This window comes from Ornithorhynchus anatinus, chromosome 8 (assembly GCF_004115215.2).
Source record: "Ornithorhynchus anatinus isolate Pmale09 chromosome 8, mOrnAna1.pri.v4, whole genome shotgun sequence".
NCBI lineage: Eukaryota > Metazoa > Chordata > Mammalia > Monotremata > Ornithorhynchidae > Ornithorhynchus > Ornithorhynchus anatinus.
Genome location: NC_041735.1, coordinates 16803911 through 16818504, shown reverse-complemented (window position 1 = coordinate 16818504; position 14594 = coordinate 16803911). Strand labels below are relative to the sequence as shown.

At 40.6% G+C, this 14594-nt stretch overlaps 1 protein-coding gene and 1 non-coding gene across 2 annotated transcripts in view; one reads left to right on the top strand and one right to left on the bottom strand.

The window, feature by feature from the left end:
• CABLES2 (Cdk5 and Abl enzyme substrate 2) overlaps window positions 1–14594 on the top strand; it is a 34355-nt gene that overhangs the window by 6159 nt on the left and 13602 nt on the right. The window lies entirely within an intron of this gene.
• On the bottom strand, window positions 9459–9596 carry LOC114814115. Its single transcript, XR_003761852.1, has one exon. It is a non-coding gene; the product is annotated as a small nucleolar RNA SNORA7 (small nucleolar RNA).

Below are 14594 nucleotides of genomic sequence, written 5' to 3'. Positions count from 1 at the left end.
TCACTGTTTATTAATGTATCATACTTTCTCAAGCACTTGGGACAGTACTCTGCTCCACCGTGAAACGTTAATAAATACGATTAAATGACTGAATACTAAATGAATTTACAGATAGGAGGAAAGGGGAATGTGTTCACGAATTAGTGCTTAACTCTCCTGCTCCAAGTGCTCAGGTGGTGCAAAAATGCTCAGGGGACTATTCAATAGTATTTATTGAGCGCTTACTATGTGCAGAGCACTGTACTAAGCGCTTGGGATGAACAAGTCGGCAACAGATAGAGACAGTCCCTGCCGTTTGACGGGCTTACAGTCTAATCGGGGGAGACGGACAGACAAGAACAATGGCACTAAACAGCGTCAAGGGGAAGAACATCTCGTAAAAACAATGGCAACTAAATAGAATCAAGGCGATGTACAATTCATTAACAAAATAAATAGGGTAACGAAAATATATACAGTTGAGCGGACGGGTACAGTGCTGTGGGGATGGGAAGGGAGAGGTGGAGGAGCAGAGGGAAAAGGGGAAAATGAGGCTTTAGCTGCGGAGAGTAAAGGGGGGATGGCAGAGGGAGTAGAGGGGGAAGAGGAGCTCAGTCTGGGAAGGCCTCTTGGAGGAGGTGATTTTTAAGTAAGGTTTTGAAGAGGGAAAGAGAATCAGTTTGGCGGAGGTGAGGAGGGAGGGCGTTCCAGGACCGCGGGAGGACGTGACCCAGGGGTCGACGGCGGGATAGGCGAGACCGAGGGACGGCGAGGAGGTGGGCGGCAGAGGAGCGGAGCGTGCGGGGTGGGCGGTAGAAAGAGAGAAGGGAGGAGAGGTAGGAAGGGGCAAGGTGATGGAGAGCCTTGAAGCCTAGAGTGAGGAGTTTTTGTTTGGAGCGGAGGTCGATAGGCAACCACTGGAGTTGTTTAAGAAGGGGAGTGACATGCCCAGATCGTTTCTGCAGGAAGATGAGCCGGGCAGCGGAGTGAAGAATAGACCGGAGCGGGGCGAGAGAGGAGGTAGGGAGGTCAGAGAGAAGGCTGACACAGTAGTCTAGCCGGGATATAACGAGAGCCCATAATAGTAAGGTAGCCGTTTGGGTGGAGAGGAAAGGGCGGATCTTGGCGATATTGTAGAGGTGAAACCGGCAGGTCTTGGTAACGGATAGGATGTGTGGGGTGAACGAGAGGGACGAGTCAAGGATGACACCGAGATTGCGGGCCTGCGGGACGGGAAGGATGGTCGTGCCATCCACGGTGATGGAGAAGTCTGGGAGCGGACCGGGCTTGGGAGGGAAGATGAGGAGCTCAGTCTTGCTCATGTTGAGTTTTAGGTGGCGGGCCGACATCCAGGTGGAGACGTCCTGGAGGCAGGAGGAGATGCGAGCCTGAAGGGAGGGGGAGAGGACAGGGGCGGAGATGTAGATCTGCGTGTCATCTGCGTAGAGATGGTAGTCAAAGCCGTGAGAGCGAATGAGTTCACCGAGGGAGTGAGTGTAAATGGAGAACAGAAGAGGGCCAAGAACTGACCCTTGAGGAACTCCAACAGTTAAAGGATGGGAGGGGGAGGAGGCTCCAGCGTAGGAGACCGAGAATGATCGGCCAGAGAGGTAAGAGGAGAACCAGGAGAGGACAGAGTCCGTGAAGCCAAGGTGAGATAAGGTACGGAGGAGGAGGGGATGGTCGACAGTGTCAAAGGCAGCAGAGAGGTCAAGGAGGATCAGAATGGAGTAGGAGCCATTGGATTTGGCAAGAAGGAGGTCATGGGTGACCTTAGAGAGAGCAGTCTCGGTAGAGTGGAGGGGACGGAAGCCAGATTGGAGGGGGTCTAGGAGAGAATGGGAGTTAAGGAATTCTAGGCATCGATTGTAGACGACTCGTTTAGTGGAGCAGAAATGTTATCCAAGAATATGAGAAATTTAATCAGGGAAGGCTTTGTGGTAGAGAAGGGATTTCAGGAGGACTTTGAAGATGGGGAGAACTCTAGTCTGTCTGATTTGAAGGGGGAGTGAGTTCCAGGCAGAGGAAAGGTCATGAAAAAGGTCAGTGGCAGGAGAGATGAGAATGAGGCCCAGTGCAAAGTTTAGCTTGGGAGGTAGGTTTTTAGGGGGATATTGCTTAAAAAAGAATATTTGTCAAATGCTTATTAAAATGTTTAATTCTCAATAACTACTTAGGACCATAAACTATATAGATGATTGGATTATTAGCCTCTTTGGTGCTTACACATTTAAGATTGGAAAGAAGATTTTTTTGGAAGTTCTGGGTTTTTTTGGTTTTTTAAACTACTCACACCCTGGGAGCTAGTTGCTACAGAGGAAATATAAAATGCATAAACTTTAGTTTCATGAATGTGTTCGTAGAATCAGCCTTTGGAAATGGCAACATTATACCCACTCCAAAATTTGGTTTAAAATTACCTGAATGGTGAGGAAATGAACAGATAGCATTTAAGTTTAAAGTTGGCTCTTCTACGTAAACTCACTTAATTTTAAAAATTGCATTAAGAGTGATCTGAATTTGAGGACATCTTAATTCTATTTAGTCTTGTATATTATGCTCTAGTAATGCCTTTTGCTCTATACATTCAAAAGTTAAAAAGATTGAGATTAAAAGCTAAATTTTCTTCAATCTTTTTGGAAAACAAATGCATCCTCAAACTCCCATAGCAGATCTTTTAAGCTTCAGCTATTGCCAGTAAATGTAAATAGACTTGCCTTATCCTTGAGGTGCAAAAGTTAAATTGAACTCCTTCATTTTAATCTAAGATTAAATTTAGAAAATATCTCCACCTGGATTAAAGGAATACTTCTAACATTTTAGAGCCAGTTTAAGTGTGGGTAGCTTGACTGCCTACAGGTAATTTAAAATAAACATGGTTTCTCAGTCACAAGCTGCCTTGGAGTTAGTTGGTAGAGTTGATGAAAGTACAATTTTTACTAGAGAAATGACATTTTAGTATGCTTTGTGTTTTATGCTTCCTCAGGTTGCCAGGGCTGAAAGAGAGATTAATTCACATAGGACTCTTTGGAAGCATGAAATGTAAACAACCCCTGGAGGTGATGGAGAGAAAGTATCTTAATGAAATGTAATATTCCATGTTTCTTTCCTTGCCTGGGCCACAGTTACTATAAAACTTCTCTCTAATCAGCCGATGATTCATTTAGGGACTATAACATTGCTGAATGATTCAAGTAGACAACTTTAATCCTGTCCTCATTTGCTCAGAAATAAGGAAATGTAATTGGTATGACTGGAAAAGGAAATGCAGGAAAAGCTCATTACTACTAAAAGACACTTCTGCCCGTGTAGTGGCGTTGGGTAATTCCCCCCTTCTAGACTGTGAGCCTGTTGTGGTCAGGGATTGTCTCTATTTGTTGCTGAATTGTACTTCCCAAGCACTTAGTACAGTGCTCTGCACACAGTAAGTGCTCAATAAATAAGACTGAATAATAATAGTAATGATAATAGTGGTATTTAAGTGCTTACTGTATGCCAGGTACTGTATTAAGCACTAGGGTAAATAAAAGATAATTGGTTTGGACACAGTCCCTGTCCCACAGGGCTCACAGTCTTACTGCCCATTTTACAGATGAGGTGACTGAGGCACAGAGAAGATAAGTGTCTTGCCCAAGGTCACACAGCAGACAAGTGAATGAGCCGGGAGTTGAATGGAGGATTTAATAGAGAATTCACCAATCTTGATCAGTATAGAAAGCTGCAGGACTCAAAAATGATTTTAGTTTGGCTGTGAAAATAACTTTCTAATGCTGCCGATTGCCAAGGATTAAACCCAAAGGCCCTTTAGCATTTCTGTTACAAAAATCCTATCTTGTGTCCTTTTGTTTAGCCAGATCTGGGATATTTCAATGTTGGGAGAGAGATGAAATAAAAGAAAATCAAAATGTATTGTCTCTCCAACTTCACTATATAGTGGATGTTGTACCTTTGGTAATAGTTGTTACACAACGCTTACAATAAAATAATTTCCAAAATTCTGAGATATAGGGCTCTTCGCCTGCAATTTGACACTTGGGAAACAAAGATTTGCTTGTGCTAATACAGGTGAGCCACTATAGCTTTGAAATCTTACCGAACTCTGTAAACTCATAAATATCAAAATAGGTCACTATTCCTCAAGATTTTGACCTAGCTCCACATAGGTCCATCCCTGGTTCCAAACAACTTCCCTTAGTAAAACACAGAGAAGGCTTATGCATAAATTGCTGGCAAAGATCTATTTATCTGTTATCAGGATCTGTTATTCTTCCACCCCACCATCCATCACCACGCTTACTTATGCTCAGTCACTGCTGAGATCAAGCCAAAGTAGTGACATGTTCCCATGTATGTGCTGCCGCAGCTATGGTACTTTCAATAGTTGTGTGCTGTAGCCATGCCTGGAGTAGCCACCAGCTGCAGTTCACCTAGAAATTGTTGGCCAAGAGGGGAAAAAACAACAAAAAAACTTTGAGGCCTAGTCTATAGATATCAGGGACTAAGTCCTTGAGAAACAACATGGTCTGCTGGGTAGAATACAGGCCTGGGAGTCAGAAGGGCCAGGTTCTAATCTCGGCTCCATCACTGCTGTGACCTTGGGCAGGTTCCGTAGCTTCTCTGTTCCTCAGTAACCTCATCTGTAAAATGGGGATTAATACTGTGAGCCCCTTGTAGGATATGGATTGGGTCCAACCTGATTAGCTTTTACTTACCCCAGCGCTCATTACAGTGCCTGGCACATTGTAAGTGCTTAACAAATACCTTAAAAAATGCTTGATGACCTTAACTTCAATAGTTAATGACTAATTACCTGTTTACCCCAGTTCTTAGCCCATGGTGGGAACTTAATGAATACCATTATTATTAGTTGTACAAACATTAAGTATAGTATATAACTTAGTACACAGAAACTTTATTAGGAATACATGGGCCTGAAGCTATTTCTTATACCCTATTTGAGTTTCCTGTAATTGGAAGTGTGGGTTACTTAAGGTCAGTATCCCAGAGCTGGAGGAATGCCAAATGATTCACCTTCAGTCTTCTCTCTAACCTCAACCATGAATTGGTATACCGACCTCAAGTGCCCTGGTCCTGGCTGATCTCTTCTTGATCAATATCCAAAGCCTGCAAGCTTAAGCAACTTCGTTTTTCCTGACTTGGGAGTTTTTACTGTTTCCCACATCAGATACCATTTAGAATCAATGCCCTACAGTAGACCAAGTCCCTGCCCTTTTAGAAAGAATTTAGCACAAGTCAACATCAAAAATCAAACAGTTATTTATGGTATGGGAGTGCTTCATATATGCTGAGCTCGGTACTGTAGAGTCAACACAAATAAAGAATTCAGAAACAGTTAAGCATTGATGCTCAACATACCAACATTCCAATCCTGATTCTAACCCTTAAAACTACCGTGTTTTTTTCAGGAGCCAATTTTTGTCAAAGATTAAAATTTTGGCCTTGTCAACAAATGTGCTTAATGATGCTTTAACCATTAGGTTTCTTGTTTTACAGTTTAAGTATTGAAAGAGCTCATGATCTTCAGCTTAATAAACTGTTCCCTACAATGTATGCCTCCCATTATTATTTATCCTGTTGATATATGTATTAAAATTACTTAGGATTAGCGTATAAAGAACATTTGGAAAGAGAACCATTCCCAAGAACACAGAGGAGCAGTTGGCATTTAGATTGCTGTTCTCTGTGGTGTTTTATTTCTGATTAGTGGGAGTCATTTTGAAAGGGTGGAGGAGAGAAATTTCAACAACATCCAAGGACATTTCCTACGTTATTGGGTGATCCGTTTGCTGTCTCATGCCGAGTACCGCAGTGCAGTGAATAACACTAGCTATGATGATTTTATTTTAAAGCAAATATAATTCATTTAAATATTTCTGCCAATGAGAAGTTTGAAGTATAAAATACTTTCATAATATTACCCTGCTCTTAGTTTGGCTTAGCAGCTTCCAAGTAAATAAAATTACCTATGTTTTTCCAGTTTGTAGGCTAGCTCCTTATATACGCTGTAGTGTTTTGTTTTGGAGCAAGTTAGCATTTTTTTTTAAATCAGAGGTTGATTGCTGTTAAGCATAAAACCATCACCATTTTGTAGGCAGATAATCAGTTCAATGTGGTAGAGATGGAGCTGAACTGGCCAGGACAATCAGAATTTTAGTAGCATTAAAAAATTCTGCCTTATCACAGTAGTCAATTTTATGGTAATGGGATGTTATTTTTGATATGGTTCATTAGAAATGAAGCCCAGTCTCTTGATGTTATCAATATTTGTTAATCTGGTTGAAATATAATACTGTACACTCACTACACGATATAATGGTGTTATAGTCCTTGAAAATTTGATTGTTCTGTGAGTGGCTCTCTCTTGCATACTTTTTCCATAGACTTACATAGTATGAATTTGACCTATTCCAGAACTTCTGGTAAAATATGAAATTCCTTTCCATTTGCTACATTCAAACATTAAATATCACTAAATTATTGTCTAATCTTAAATTCAAGGAATAACCACACAAGCATTTTATGCAAATCATTAAATTAAGCCCTGGGAAAATGTAGAAGGATTAATTGCTCCATAATAATTGAGCATCTGATATGTGCAGGGTACTCTACCAAGCACTTGGGAGAGTGCAGTAGATGATGACAACATGATTCTTGCATTAAACGGAACTTAAAAATTTAAAAGGGAAGACAGAAAGTAATTTATAGATGAGAGGAAGAAGAGAGTGGAAAGATGGATATGTGCTAAAATAGTGTAAATTGATCTGTACAAACATGTTATGGTTGGTCCTGAATACTTAAGTGCTGAGGTATTAGGCTATGAGGAGCAGAAGAAAAAATTAATGGGTGAAAGCCTCTTGAAGGTGCAATTTCAGGAGTATTTTGACATGGGCAAAGCTAGGGTCTAGCAGATTTGAAGGCAGAAAGACATGGGCAGGTCAAAAATGACACACGGTGTGGTTAGCGTGGGAGAAGCCAAAGTCATGAGCTGGGGTGTAGTGGGAAGAGAGAGTTGATGAGGGAGATGATGAAGTGCCTTAAAGTCATTGGTAAGGAGTTTCTGTTTGATGCAATAATCACTGAAGGTTTTATTCGTTTGAATCAATCGTATTGGAGAGCTTATTGTGTGCAGAGCACTGTATTAAATGCTTGGGAGAGTACAATATAACAGTAAACAGACACATTTCCTGCCCAAAAGGAGTTTACAGTGGGAGAGTGGAGAGGCTTGTGCCAGTGACATTTCAGAAAAATGATCCAGACAAGCAGAGGGAAATATGGAATGGAAAATGAAGAGGCCGCTACAGTAGTCTAACCAGGATATGATAAACACCAGGTCCAGGGTGGTGGTGATTTGGATGGTGAGAAAAGGGCAGATCTGTGAAGTGTTGTGGAGGGAAAAACTGACAGGATTCAGCAACAAACTAAAATGTGAGAATTGAAAGAAAAAGAGGGAGAGTGGGAAGCAGATAAGCACTTCAAGAGCATAAAGTGAAAGTGGCAGGGGACTTAGAAAAGAGCCTTGAGGGACATGCACACTTGAGGATAAAAGATGGAAGAGGAGACAGTGAAAGAGACTGAGAAACAATGGTCAGAGAGAATAGAACCAGGAGAGAATGGTGTCAGTAAAATCAAGGTTGGGTAATTTTCCAGGAGGAAAGAGTGGTTCATGATGTCCAAGGTGGCCAAAAGAGCAAGGCGGATTAGGATAGAGTTCATTAGATTCATTAAAAGAGAGATCACTGGTCACCATGGAGAGTGCAATCTCAATGAAGAGTGGAAGCCATATTTTAGAGGTTCAAGTTTAATTTATCCCCTCTCTTTAAACTTAAGCTTAAAATCTGCAAAAAGAAAAAAAAACCCCGCCAAATGGCCTTTTACATTTGAAATATATCTATTTTATGTCTATGTCCCATCTCCTCCTTGGGTGATAAATCTCCTCTTTGGAAGCAGTTTTTAGGTGTGGGTCATTGTGAGACAATTGAAAAGCATTGTGAGTAAATCAAAGAAGGAGGGAAGAACTTGTAGTTCAGATGCGTGAAAAGGGAGTGAGAAAATTGGAATGACTTCTGAGAAACATTTGTTATCAATTTGTCCAATCTTCTTGGTTCTGTAGCTTTATACTTACAGAGGTTGACATACTAAACAGTTTCTCGGAGCAAAATGTTTAATTTCTTTTTTAAAAAAAAGTCTGTCTTTCACAAACAAGGAATATTTCTTTTAGGGTAAATTCATGGAAAAAGCTATGATGTGTACACAATAGGAAATATTCTAGTGTTCTAGAGGGTCTTTCTGATGCAGAATTAATTGTAGAAGTATGTATTCAACTATAACAATTTGTCGTTTCTGTTATTTATTGTACACCATTAAATTTCTTGGCTAAGATCATGTTCCACCATCAAATGGCAGTTTTCCATTATGTAGTTAGATCTATCTTTTGGAAATTGTTTCTTTCAGTGCTTTGCTGCCAGAACTTCAGTCATAACCATGATTTAAATATAGCATCTGCTATCACTAATCTCTTTCTTCCTTCTCCCGCTATGAACAGTTGGCTGTTTAAATCTTATGGTTCTTATCTTTACTAAGTTTATATAAACCTTCAGTTTACTGGATTTTCAGGCTTAGTGTCTATTATTTTTGTATCTTCACCTCCTTTAATCGTCAGTCTCTTCTTTAGGTTTAGCATTTGACCTTTAATCCAATGGAAACCTTTTCGAGCCAAAAAGAAGCAGCTTTGGTTACTCTTTAGATGCTTTTATCTCTACTTATTTAATACAGTCATTTAGGGAAAAAAATTTAATAGTTTATTTTCTTCCTCCATTAACATTAACCATTCTGTTTTTGGAAGCATGGGCCTGGGAGTCAGAAGGAAATTGGTTCTAATCCCGGCTCTGCCACTTGTCTGCTCTGTGACCTTGGGCAAGTCATTTCACTTCTCTGGGCCTCAGTTCCTTCATCTGTAAAATGGGATTTAGGACCTTAGTGTCTGATCCTTGTAGAAAGGAGGTGATCTTGTATTGTCCAGTCCGTTTATCAGGCGGCAACTTCTCTTGCTATTCACCTCTGTTCCATTGCACTGACCAATGGTAAACTTTAACAGAGAAAATCTAAAAGCCCACATTGGCTGTATTTGCCTTGGGTCTTTGTACTTAGCAGCAAAGATATTTGAGAACAAACCACATGATTCCACTGAGGCTCAGAAATAAATTAGGGAAAAGATGAAAAAATTGAGAAATATTTGGTGATTAGGTCTTGTCTCATGCTGTCAAATTGGCTGTGACCCAGAGCAACACCATGGACACATCTCTCCCAGAACGCTCCACCTTCATCTGCAATCATTCTGGTACTATATAGAGTTTTCTTGGTAAAAATATGAAAGTGGCTGCCTCTTTCCACATAGTAAACTTGAGTCTCTGCCCTCGACTCTCTCCCATGCCTCTGCTGCCCAGCATAAGTGAGTTCAGACTTGTAGCAGATTGCCTTCCTCTCACTAGCCACTGTCCAAGCTAGGAAAGGAATGGGTATGTCTCTGCTTGACTCTCCCTCCCAAGGTTGAGACTGGTAGAGTACTGGAAACTCTCCAGGTGCAACCCTGAGGGGAAGGCTAGTGACAACGGTGAAAATGAGAACTAATCAAATCAGAGCTGGCTTCAAATAGGAGAAACTAATCAGTAGTGTTTAGTTAGAATGTACTGCATTCAGTGTACTGACCTAAGCACTGTGCTAAAGGTAAAAAACCTAATCTTTATACCCAGGGAGTTTAAAATCCAACTCGGGGATCAACATGTCTAGGACTACTTGGAAGCAAACTTCTTCCACAGTAATGCAATCACTTATTCTATCCTGCCTTGGTTATTGTATCAGCCTCCTTGCGGACATCTCTGCCTTCTGTCTCTCCCCACTCCAGGCCATACTCTACTCTTCTTCCCAAATCATCTTCCTTCCAAAAGCGTGCAGACCATGTTTCTCCACTTCTCAAGAAACTTCAGTGGTTGCCTATCCACCTGGGCATCAAACAAAAACTCCTCACCCTTGGCTTTAAAGCACTCAATTGCCCCCTCCTACCTCACCTTACTGTTCCTTCCCACACACTTTGCTCCTCTAGTACTAATCTTCTCACTACCCCTGTCTCATCTATCTTGCCACGGACCTATCGCCTACCTCCTACCTCTAACCTGGAATGTCCTCCCTCCTCATATTAGATAATTGCTCTCCACTACTTCAAAGCTTTAATGAAGGCACATCTCCAAGAAATCATCCCTAAACCCTCCTCTCCTCTTCTCCCACTCCCTTCTGTGTCACCCTGACTTACTCCCTTCATTCATCCTCCCTCCACCCCCACAGTACATATGTGCTGGAGGGCTGTGAGCTTGATGTGGGCAGGGACTCTCCCAAGTGCTTAGTACAGAGCTTTGCATACAGTAAGCACAATGATAATAATTGTGGTATTTGTTAAGCACTTACTATGTGCCAGGCTGAACTAAGCGCTGGGGTGGATACAAGCAAATCATGTTGGACACGGTCCCTGTCCAGGTGGGCTTGAAGTCTGAATCCCCATTTTAAAGATGCAGTAACTAAGGCACAGAGAAGCAAAGTGACTTGCCCAAGGTTTGCACAGCTGGCAAGTGGCAGAGCTGGAATTAGAACACATAACCTCCAGACTCCCAGACTGACGCTCTATCCACTACACCATGCTGCTTATATGAATGATTGAATGAATAGTGCTCCCTCCTATGTGCAATTATTTTAGTTCTGTCTTCCCATCTAGGTAAACTCCATAAGGACTTGGTCATGTCAGGAAGCAGCAGAGAGCAATGGCTTGGAGTCAAGAGGACCTGGGTTCTAATCCCAACTCTGGCACTTGTCTACTGTGTGTGACCTTGGGCAAGTCACTTAACATCTCTGTACCTCAGTTACTTCATCTGTAAAATGGGGATTACGACTATGACCCCAACATAGGACAGGGACTGTGCCCAACCTGATTAGCTTGAATCAACCCTAGTACTTAAAACAGTGCTTGGCACATAGTGAGTGCTAACAAATACCATTGTTATTGCTATCATTATTATTGCTAAGTACACTGCATCTTCTAAGGGCATAATTTAGTGCTATGCACAAAATAGGTGCTCAGTAAATAAAATTAATTGGTTGGAGGGTTATCTAGATTAGGAACAGTTCCTAGGAAAGGAAACAGAAGTTTTGACAGTTTTAGGTTTAGTAGATTCATTCTAAAATGTCAGTAGCCAGCCCTTGCCCACACAATAACATTCTGGTCTCACTTAAATGTATTAAGCATCAATTCAGTGGATATTATGAGATTCCTTACCTTGGAGTGCTTTTATTTTTTGACTGCCATTTCTCACTAGTTGGAATCTGTGTGGCTCCTGAAAGTGTTCATTTCCTGTCTTTTGAAAATATAGTTCCAAATTAAACTTTTGTCTTTGTGTTTTCCTGGTAATAGCTCCCTTTGCTCTTCTTTCTTTAGCCTGAGGACCTGTTCTATCCCCTGGCATTTAACACATTACGATATGTGTTTCCCAATCTCAGCTTTGGGGGTGGGGGGGATTATTGAATCTATTCATAGCTTGGGTTTTAATTGTATCCTTTGCCCAGAGGAAGATTGACTTTTAAAATGTCCAGTCAAAAATGTCCCATATCTTTGTCCCCTAGAAGGGCATACATGTTCATCAGAGCTCCTGGGTTTGAATTGGTCTGTGTAACTCTTTAAATTATGCATATAAATATTTTTGTGCCTGACTAGGTAGAGGTGGAAAATTAGGAACAAAATATTTATTTTTCCCCTGCCCCCAATCTCTAGTCTTTCTTCCCCCCAGTCTCTGAAGAAACTCTTCAAAAAAGTGCTTTGCGTTATTTTCATATGCTATTTTAGAACCTCTTTGAATCAGTTCCAGTTTACTTTTAATATAGCCTGGGGTTTCTTTCATTTTCTTCATTACAGCGTAGCCTTTTATCCTTGAAATATATTGAGTTTTTCTTCTGGAACTTCTGAAGATGTCGATGCATTGTTTAAATCTAAATCATTAACCAGTTCCTTTGCAGGTGGCATTTTAGGTCTAAAAATCTTTGTTGCCTAAAACATTAGCTTGTGTCTTCAAGGATTAATTAGCATCCCTCAATCTGCTTGAATAAGAATCTAGGTTACTTTTGCCATTAAAGAAGCTAAAATTGCTTCAGTGTGATCAGCTTTGCTCAAGGAAATTTACTGTGAACCTACGCTGAATAAATCATCAAGTATCCCATGTATTACTTAACCTTTGGCTTCTGATAGCCTCATCCAGCTAAATAGGACAAACGTGTAATCCTAGATCTGCACTTTGGTAAACAAGCTTAGTTTTGAAGTCTCTTCCACTTTGAGATATAAAGCTTTGTTGCTTGAAATGCCCTAAGTTTAAAACTGTTTATAAAATAATGCAGTCTGGTGTTAAGAAAAAATAATATCCATATTCATTTAGTCGACTGTTTATCGCTGTAAAAGATTGAACTAGAAACAGTGTGAAAAGACTAAAGCAGAATTACTATGATAAACTGAACTAGAAACTGTATGAAAAACTAAATTAGAATAATTACAAATCTAATTGAAACTGCATTCCTGTCCCATGTCCTGGGCACAAAAGAAAGCTGTAGAGGCAGCCCACTCTCTAAATGTATGTCTGATTGTGTGAGTTGTTCAAATCTTTTCTTCCAGTTTGTCTGTCTTAGATCAGAAGAGCACATGATTTCTTCCAAATAGTACAAGTCTTTTGGATTCCATAATGATATTATGCTGTCCCAGATTCTTTGTTGTTTCAAACATATGTGTCGATGGGCATGATCGTTCCCCTTTTGCCTTTCATGCCTATTTCTTTTGTTTCCTGGTAGATGTATTTTGCTCTACTTCTATAGTATATTTACTTAGGGAGAATATTTTCTGGTTCCAGTGGATAAGTAAGCTCCCCTCTAGACTGTAAGCTTGTTGTGAGCAGAAAACGTGTCTACCAACTCTGTTTATTGTTACTCTCCCAAGTGTGTAGTAGAGTTCTGTCTTGACACAATAAGCACTCAATAAATATGATGGATAAGTATTCTTTTACCCAAGCAGGTGCCCACACCCCTACTATCAATGAGCTGTCCGTGATGGGCTATTTCGGTGCTTTCCAATGTAATGTAGTTAATGGTTCTAGTATAAAGTGGAGCATTACTAACTGTTGTTATTTGTAATGCTCACACTTGCTGCACCATTCCCTAATACTGTTTTGTTGTTTGGGTTTTCCAGCCACTGTATTTCTAGCAAAAAAGTTAGCCTAAAATTGAAAGTCTTCCATGGTATATATATCTAAAAATAAGATACTTTAATCTTTTAGTTAATGGCTTTAAACCTTTCCTTTTCAAAAACTGAGAAACAGAAGGATCTGTTTACATGAGAAGAATGTGTAAAGTTCTTTACCAAGTATATTACCATAAAGTATATCCATAAATTATTGCCAAGCTGTTGCTGTAGATCCTTTTGCATAAAAGGCAGAGAAGAAGCGTGGCCTAGTGAGAGGAACATGGGCCCGAGAGTCAGAGGACCTGGGTTTTAATCCCGACACTGCCACTTGTCTGCTGTATAACCTTGGGCAAATCATTTAACATCTCTGAGACCCAGTTACCTCATCTGTAAAAATGGGTATTAAAGCTGTGAGCCCCACATGGAACTTGGGACTCTGTCCAACCTGATTAGCTTGTACCTACTCCAGTGCTTAGTACAGTTGCCGGGCACATAGTGCTTAACAAATACCTTTTTTAAAAAAAAAGGCCCATATTGTCTAATCTTGGTTTTTGATAAACTACTACTTAAGTAGTAAAAAGTTTTTAGCTTTTGGTTTTCTTTTATGATATTAATTCCACTAAATTTTTAATCCCCCAAATGTAAAACATACATGGAACCAGAGAAGTTAGGTGGAGAGTTGTAACTCTCTTGCCTTGTGCTAAAGATTTCAGAACATATTCTGGGGTGCAGAGAAGCATGTTGTAAGCTTTTCAATAGAAAGCCAGCACTACAGGAAAGTGTCATGTTACAACCCTAAAAATAGCAAAATGCGAGGCGTGATGCCATTTCATTGTACTCTCAATTTATCTGGCCTGACCTCTAGCTAAAGGGAATCAGAAAATCAAAAAGCACAATTAATCAAAAATGAAGATTTGTGATATTTTCATCTTTGGCATACCACACGTACCTAATGGTGCAGCCACACCCCAGCTAGGAGGTTTCTGATCTTGGTGTAGGCAGGTGGGCATTGGGCCCAAGCTAAAATACCTCAAGCATTCGCAGGGAGCGATGCAGTGAGGACCGGGAGTCCTAGGCCTGGAGAAATATGCCATTCCAAAGGCACGCCTAATCAGCAGGAAGGACAGTGTCTACCCCTCACAAAGATGAACTGCACATGACTAGATAGAATTTTTCAGAACTGAAATTGGGAGACTGAGGTATTGACAGAAGGCAAAAAAAGAAAAGGTGTCGCTTTGATGGTTTAAATGTACATGAATTTTCAGATCTAGCTCTATCTAAAACATCAGGAGTCTCACCTTGGTTTGCAAGATGTCTTCACATTTGTGATAAC